The 8,912-nt window shown below is 38.6% G+C and overlaps 1 long non-coding RNA gene across 1 annotated transcript; it reads left to right on the top strand.

The window, feature by feature from the left end:
- Positions 1-3,327: 3,327 nt before the first annotated feature.
- Positions 3,328-7,366, top strand: LOC147754695 (uncharacterized). Its single transcript, XR_015316573.1, has 3 exons — positions 3,328-3,611; positions 4,085-4,173; positions 4,646-7,366. It is a non-coding gene; the product is annotated as an uncharacterized LOC147754695 (long non-coding RNA).
- The last annotated feature ends 1,546 nt before the right edge of the window (positions 7,367-8,912 follow it).

Below are 8,912 nucleotides of genomic sequence, written 5' to 3'. Positions count from 1 at the left end.
CAGGCACACGCTAAAGAAAACATCGTCCTTTTTAAAGTTTACTATTATATCTATGGTGTACATGCCATAGGACAGCTACGCCCTTAAGGATATGCGTAAATAAAGACCAGGCGGTACATAGCAACGTTCTGATCTGCCACAACCTATAATGAGTTGTAAACATCTCCGACAATCACGCTCGCATCGCTTACAACAAATCTGGGCAACTTATAAGATACTGAGTATTTACTGTAAACGTATTTTACAGCGTTACGTACATTTAAGGATATCGAACTTGCGGACGAATGGTAATCGAGGCACACTGACAACTTCTAAAAAGCTGATCTTTGATTTTTGACAAAAATATTATTGGCAGTGCTTTTATATGGATTTGAATAACCTTTCTGGTATCGTTCAGCTCAACAAGACTTTACGTGTGATGTCTTGGTTACTGTGTGCCGTTAGTTACTGAAGACGAAACGAGGAAATCTGAACAAAGATGCATTGTGAGCTGACAGCGTTTAGAATCCGAACGTCGATTAAGAGTCGCTTTCTAATGAGCTTAACGCCGTGCGTGTACCTATGTAAACGTGGCGCAAGTACATCGCTTTGGAAAAAAATTGGATTCTACAGGAAAGATGCCTGTAACGCTCGATGTAAACTACTTTTAATAAGTGGCCAGAAACATTCTGCTAAGACTTTACAATTTAACAACTATAAAATTGGTAGAAACATGTGCCTTGTAAAACACCGAAAATAGAAACAACTATATTCAGTATCCTAAAATGCCTAAATGACTTGTTCTCAGTAGCTCTATACTCGTCGTTTACCCTTATTGATGTACCCTATGTCTAGTCCTGCTCCCTGGAAAATTCGCTAAACACTTGCATAGTATAGTACAATGTTGCAAAAAGAACTTGCCTTATTTACGCACCTGTTGTGTATATATTCAAAACTAGCGATGATTAAAATTATCATAACTCGCAATAACTCTTGTCTTGAATTTTATCTGTAATAGCCTGCTTTAGGCCTGAATTGACGCAGGCGTTCTGTGCGACGACATGTATTTGTTCGGTAGCGTTTTCTTATTAGATATTAAGGGATATGTAATAATATATACCTTTAATAGTTCGAGATGTTTCATAGCACAGTACGTCAACCACTTAAGCTCATCAGGGTTACATGATGCCTTTGCGGTATTCGACTTGACTTACTTAGAAGAAATGCATTTCGGCAAAACTTAAACGTTATTTTTCTAAATTTTAATTGAAAAAAAATCTTCTTTAAAGTTAAAAATTAGCATTAGCGTGCTTAGAAGCTGCCCTGAAAAACTTGTGAAGGGCCCAGCACCAACTAACTTCGAACTCCCACTGGTGTTGCATGATGATCATTTTGACACCAACGCGACACAAACACGTCCAGTGATTGTTTGTCAAAATTTTTTGAATATATCACTGTTTCAGCATCCTAAGCGACTTAGGCCATGAGGAAAGTCCATCAAGAATTTATTGGCCTACGCAACGCGACAAAAAATTTTGCGAAGGACCTAAATTTAAAAAAAAAAAGTCGATTAACAATGCTGATATTCGAGGGAAGGCCTACCTCAGCTATCTAACAGTAGCCAAAAGTATTGAACGTTTGAAAGACAGTAGACAAAAGGTGGAAGATCTTGACTTTCACATTTAGAGATTTCTCAAGCATTTCAATATTATATGATCATACATAGAAAACAGAAAACGTCGTTGTGCTTCAGAACAAAGCAAACAAACTCACCTGAGCATCTGACAGGAATGTAATGGAGTATACGTAATTGGGTAGAACAGTCAAGAAATTACTTTAATCTGCATTTGGCCTCTCCAGCGTTGTTAAAATCCACACTGGCATAGTTTAACTAATATTTCCTCTATCGTACTGGTCTGTGCCCGAGAGAATTCCACTGACGAGCCTATGATGTAAGCATACAAAGAATCGATATCGACCACCGTCCATAATGTGACAATTGACGTTAGATACTCTTTGTTTGTTTAGGAAGTACCTTTATAGCCTGTTAGTGTCTTTTACGGGAACAACAAATACAGAGCGCTTTACTTGTTTGTTAGTCGGGACAGCAAAACAGGCGGTTATTTGGTAAAAATCTTCCACAAGTATTCTTACATTATAATACATAAATTATTTATTTTCTGGTACGACGAAAGCAAATATGTCTGGTGCATTTACTAAGACTATAGTACCTTATGTTTGCGTTCGGAACGTATGTGGATCCTACCTAAAATTAGATAATTGAAAGGCATTTTTTTAGCAGCGCCTAAATATTTCGGACTTGATGTCGAATACTGCGTTCAAGCTTTACATCAAACGGCTGGTTCCCAGCGTGAATGGCTCTGCTCTGAATATTACTAAGGGTATCAGGATTAGCGGTCGGTGGAGCAGATCTCACAGAAAAAAAAGCCGGCTGACAATTAGCTATGAAAAACGTGTTTTAAATTTGGCAATATACACTTGAGATCGAAAACGCATATATAAAACATAATACATCAAAATCCGTAGGTGCATTTGATGCTATTACTTTAGATGATAACGGACTTCGCTCAACTTCGACATCTAGCTTTGTGCTGACAAGTTTTCAAGACCAAACCCAAACACTATTCTACTGTAAAAATAGATTAAAAACCTTTTACTTTTTTCTTCCTGACAAAGCAGAGTTTCTGCTACAGGATAAATAAATTAAGGAAGTTTAGCTTGTCATAGAGCATTAAAACATTTAATTTAGAGTCTAACTTGTTCAATCATTGACGTATTGAACCGTAATAGTCCATTAAATATTTTTCACTTTCCTATGAAAGTAATTTCAGAAGTTCTTAGCGCGGTGATAGCCCTGGATATCGCTCTATTTTAATGCACGATTTCTTTGCCATAGCAATCAGACTGCAAATCAATTTTTGCTCTTTTTTTTGCGATCTGACTACCTGGAGTCTAAGAGCGTCTGTTTTGTATCTAGTCTGTATAAGATAAATCCCGTCGACATCCGTCGTTAAATCCGTCGTTTGTTTTTCTTCTGGGTACAAGTTACCAATAGTCAAGGATTTTTTTGCTACGGAACTGGCATTAGTTACATTTGAAGCACCTAAGTTTCTTCGATTTGGCGATATCGTTGGTAGACATTTTGAAAAGCCCGCCGAAATGGACGAGAGATAGCGGACGTTGGCGCAATATTGTTGCTGTTCATAGAGCATTAACTCCTAGTCGAATGATACGGTGTGATACTATGATGGATTGTTGCTTACGCTGTCGGCCAACGGCACAGGCCAATGCACTCACACGCAAAATGTAAAAAAATTATGTTCTTTTATTGCTAAAAACATAACGAGTACGACAGCTGGAACAGCGGCACAGCAGCACCGATACGAGTATCGGCAATAGCAATAACAACAACAGAAGGCAAACTCGTTTGTCTAGTTTTTGTAGTTATTTGTGTTTCTTTTATTGCCGCTGTGGGTGTTTGTGTTGGCTTTGGATCACAGTTATGCAAGAATATTTGCATTAATGTTGTTAATGCAACGTAGATGGGTTCGTGAGTAACAAGTTTGCCGCTGGGCTACGGGCTGGATAAACTGAATTATAGATCACAAGAGGTAGCTTGTCGATATAGGTTACTTTTCGCGTTAGGATTCCAATCCAAGCTTCCACGTAGGAAAACGTGCAGTACCTATCGAAGTTAGATGGATGACAATGAATAATGCTTAGCGCACAGTACGACGACCTCTTGCTTGTCCCGGTCTTCAAGGAGAACGAACGAGCTTCTTTGCTTGATTTGTCAAACACTGAACAGACGCCTGACATAGAGAAATTATATACTATTTAGTAACGTTTAGATGTTTTTCATTTGCATCAGTATACTGACATGTTCAATCATCTATTAATAGTCAACAGTTGCTCTTTTACCAGCGTTATTCTCGTTCTACCTCACTTGATAGATAATAGAGAAAAAACCTCTAGCCTGGCTCCATGAAGTTGAGAATGACAGCTCTTCAGTGAAAACAAATTGGCGAACCATGTAAGTTGGTTTGATTGAACATCCATTCGACTAATTAATATGAACTTCCAGCATTAATAGATGGATATGTGTTCAAAAAAGCGCGCGTTCCCGTTTGACCTTGCGTTTCATAGAGCTTTTGTGTGGATTCTAATACACAGGTAAGAAAGCAATTCAGAACAACATTTGATTCTTTTTCCTCACTTGATAAACTGTACAACTTTAGATCAGCCGCTTATTTCTACACAGTTATCGGTGCTGGCTCTGCTTCTCTTAAAACTATTGTTATTTTCAATTGGTAACTGGGCCAACTCTTTGACGGTTCCTTTAGAACCATTCTGACGCAGACTTCGCCATTGGTAACAACTTATTTTGGTCCAGATTTTCATTATCTGTATAGTTTTACTACTATCACTACTGCCGTAACAGAAGTTTAGAGATTCGGCGGTTTAATTTATAAACATTTCGTACGTAGTCGCGTGTACCGTCTTGGCTTTAGCAAACACCTGAGCCTTGAACCCAGCTATATAAGCTAAAAATGTTTAACCCAATGGAGGAAACCTAGATGAGACGTCTCAAACGAGGTGACAGACAATAAAATGATAATGATATGCTTATTGGAATACATTTCAGAAAATCAGTCGTGTATTATAGCTGACAGCGCCTTCTAGCCGCATGTCGTAGCTAGAAATGATAGATTTAAGCAAGTGAATAGCCGTATAGTAATCATGGTATCAGGCGAGTAGAAGACCAGCAACGATAGTGAGGGACGGTAGCACCATGGCGACGCCGGAGAAGAAGGGCGCGCAAGAGAGAACAGCGAAGACTGTGAAGACTGCGAAGACCCCTAATATTGACAGACCACAGTAGTCTAGAAGCGTAATGATAAAAACTCTAGTGTTAGATAACATGTCTGTTAATATTATTAACAACACCGAACGTTTTCCTATATGGGATTGTTAGTGATGCACAGTTGAGAACCTAGTGATATTAGAGAGTCATTGTTGCGCTTGAAAGCAAATGACGTTCTTATTTTCATGAACGCAAATTTGCGCATATGAAAGCAAATTTCTTATTTTAATTGTAACTTTGTAGTCAAAGGTTTCATGTATCTGTATATCGTTCTTAAACTTTACGAAAAAAATCGACTATTCACACACAGATAGAACGATACACAATGGTACCACGTACAGAAATGATTCCTAAGTCTGTTTTTGGTATCTATTTTGGTTCTCCGCAGCAATTCGGAGAAGTGAACCTACGTACTTACCGTTATCCTTATTAGAATTTCGTTAGCATATACTAACCCGCTGCTTAATTCACAGGGGGTTCATAACAGTTTTTAGAAATCCTATTTCTAATTAATAACCGTGTCATTCGTGCGGAATCGGATATGGATCAGGTTATGTGTAGCTATCCGGCTGGCGAACAGCTTTGATATTGCATGCAGTGTACTATATTAAAATGTGCTGCCATTATCTGGTTTACGTGTTTGTCGGATCTGCGACAGCCGGACCCGATTGACGGGACTCTTAACCGAGAAGAATGTCTAGTTATCAAGTCTTTATATAGACAATAAATGAGTGAATATATTCTCTTCGTTGTACAATTTGCCTTTTATGAGAGCAGCTTTTTCGTTAAGACACAGTTACTAGATATTACACCCACGGCAAGGTGAATACAGGAGATAACAGGCAAGTTAACTAACTAATTATTAATATTCATTAACAACAAGCTTACTTGCGAATACTTCTTACTGGAATCTTATTCAAATAGAGCTCATTTCTATCGGTTCAAGTCCACGTATCGGTCACAAATTAAAGGAAAAGGTCTTATTTTCTAACTGGTAAATGGTAAGCTGAAGGGCACATGTGGTGGGCTACTTAAAATAGAGCAATATGTTTCCAGTCTAAAAATGGGTTATCAATAACCAACCGGCGTCACACCATAGATGAAAGACATATAGCAAATGAGCTTCTAGACAATTTTTACATTTTCTCTACGTCTGATAGTATTAATTGAGATCGTCGTTCAACTACATTTTTTGTCAAATTGTTGCATCCAGCGGATGCGATGAAAGAAGCGCGAGAGATGAAAGCGGGCAGTTCTTTCGGATAGTTTCAATGTATATCAGGTAATTATCCTGTATCAGGGTAGAGATGATCAGCCCAAGGCTAATTAATTATCAACCTATCATTCTCACAAGTCTTATGGGGACAGTTTCGTAAAAGCCTGCCAATGACCATACCTTATCTTACGTGAAGAAATCCGTCTTCTTCGCAGACGAGAGGGATAGCTCCTTTTTATTCCTGGTTCATTGAGCTAGCTTTACGTGACATAACAGAGCTTGTACGTTTCGTATACAAAGTGATGACCCTGTTGCTGGTGCCTGGACGTCTCCAGGGCTTTCAGTGCGACAAGTTGTCCGATTAATAATACTTTGATCGCAATGACAAATAGTAAACGACCGTTCTAGAAAAGTTACGGTATCTGCAAGCATTCCGCAAGGTTTTGTAGCAAAAGTTTTCAGCCGTTTCTATTTTTTCACTAATAATAATAGTTAATTTTTTGTGATAGGATAGTATCATTCGCATCATCATGTGTCTCCCTTTTTCCCATGTGAAACAGGACACACAAGTGGAAGTAGTTGCCAAAATTAGTAACAACCCGGAGGCTGGTCGAAAAGAAATTTTTTCACTCCAGCTGTTACTGAACGTATCTAGACTCTTTGTTTCCGAATCAGCTCAATCAAATTTCCACACCGATGACGGCAATATTGTAAACTGACTAAATACCTGTTTAGATCTCATCCTATCAAATGCTGTTTCGTGTCTACTATTGTAGATAGATATGAGATGGTTAACGAGATCATGTCTAAGCCAGGAAAACACCAGCATGCATGTCCAGTTTTTGCAATGTGTCTTCTCCAATGTGATTTCCCTAAGCCTCTATCAGAAAAACGTACTTAACAAACATTAAAAATCGTGCAGTTCAAGCTGTGCTGTAATTTAGTTCCAAACGCTGCCTAAAACCTAACACATCGTAGTGACAATACGTATTATGAAGTGCGCGTTTCGCCTAACCATAAAACCGTTAGGCCAAAAAAGGCAACTTTAATGGCGTAGAACGGTAAGGAACAGGATATGATATACGAATAAATTATGAGACGATGGAAGGGCTAAGGCGCATGATTTATCTTCAAGTCACTGTTTAGGGGGCTTTCTTTCTCTAATAAATCTTGCTACCTTTATGAAATCGTCTTTATTAAAATCCTTTTTATCTTTTAAACCTTTCCATTCATTTCCGTATTATCAGTAGGTTATTATCACGCTTTTCTATCCTCAATACGATCTTCGTTTGATGAAATATCTAACCTAAACGAAGCAACAACAATGAGCCTTCTAACTAAGTAGAATCTTAATAGTAATACTATTACATAGATTAGGCACGTATATGTTTACTGTCCTCATACGTCACTATAGCTCCTTATAACAAGAACATACGAAAGCTCCGAAAATCAATCTTTGGACATGCTGGTCACTTGGTCCAGTGCTGACAATTTCAGCTGGTAGTTGCAACTATGCATTGGTCCACTTTTGTGGATTTTCACCTGTGAATTGACAGGTTCATATTAAAATTAATCCAAATCCAATTTCACACCCGTTGCGTAACGGTTGCATAAGAACAGCCAACCCTCCAATATAAACTCTTTGCAAATCCTCAACAATTGTCGTACAGATATCAAACAAGAGCCCATGCGCCCCAACCAACACTGCATGTTACAGGGAAAACGAAACTCGTTCCGAGAAAGAAAAATCATATTCTTAGGCGCAAACTTTCCCAGGTGGAAACTATTTTGATCAATCAGAAAAATCAGACCCAGAGAAAATGACGTTTCGTGTATCAGATCGCATTGAAATTTTTTTCACTTTATAAGGTAAGCTGATAATTGGAAGAGCAAGAGCGAACTTGAGTATATCGCTGGGTGAAACTAGACACAACCCCATTAAATTTAGCCAATTTTTAGCAAATCACTAAAAATGCATGCAACATGATTTTTCATCGCCTTAAACTATTTCCTGATCGTGTAATAAGCTATAATGTGAGAATATCTATAATATTATGAGATTGTCAACCTGGACCTAGGGTACTTGTAATACGTTATGGGAATTACATAAATGCTTTCTGGAGGGAATAAGGTCATCAGGTTTGATTAGCGCTGCCTGCTCCGCAGTTCCCACTCAACGACGATACATCAGATCGTCTTCGATGAAGAAGCTCATCGTTCAAACACCGCCAAGGAAACAATCGCTAGTTCGTTTACTATCCGGCTTGTCTAAATAGCAATTTTTTTTTGGCCATTATTCATGCTTCTTTCAGAAAGGCAAACGCATCACCAAAGGAATTTTTTTTGTAAGTTCTGTGTAGAAAATGACCCTAGATAGCTAGCGCGTCTAGTATAAGACGGACCATTCAAGAATATAGGCGTGTGCCCCACGTGCCACCTATAATACATGTGATTAAAGCGGGTTCAATGGTTATATCGCATCGGGTCGGAGTGATTCCCCTTCACAATTGGCTCCATTCTCTTTCAGACGCACGGGAAAAATTACCTTTTAGTTAGCATGTTGCCTAACCCGTTTAAATCGAAAAAAGCCTTTCAACCCATTAATCAACTGCTTATTTATCCAGTCTAATGTTTCCATCATTGCACGTAAATATGCGTATATCGTGATTATGAGTGGTATCTGCACAATCCACTCATAGGACAACGTACTGTGTGAAAAATCCTCACCAGTCACCATAATCGTGACAGCCCTTATAATCAGCCTCGGCAAGACACAACTGGGTTAGGTAGTCGACCTGACGTCGATGGCTATCATCGTACCGTAGCAGCCAC

This window comes from Varroa destructor, unplaced genomic scaffold (assembly GCF_002443255.2).
Source record: "Varroa destructor unplaced genomic scaffold, Vdes_3.0 BEIS01000007.1, whole genome shotgun sequence".
Classification (NCBI taxonomy): Eukaryota; Metazoa; Arthropoda; class Arachnida; order Mesostigmata; family Varroidae; genus Varroa; species Varroa destructor.
This window is presented reverse-complemented; position numbering and strand designations above follow the sequence as displayed.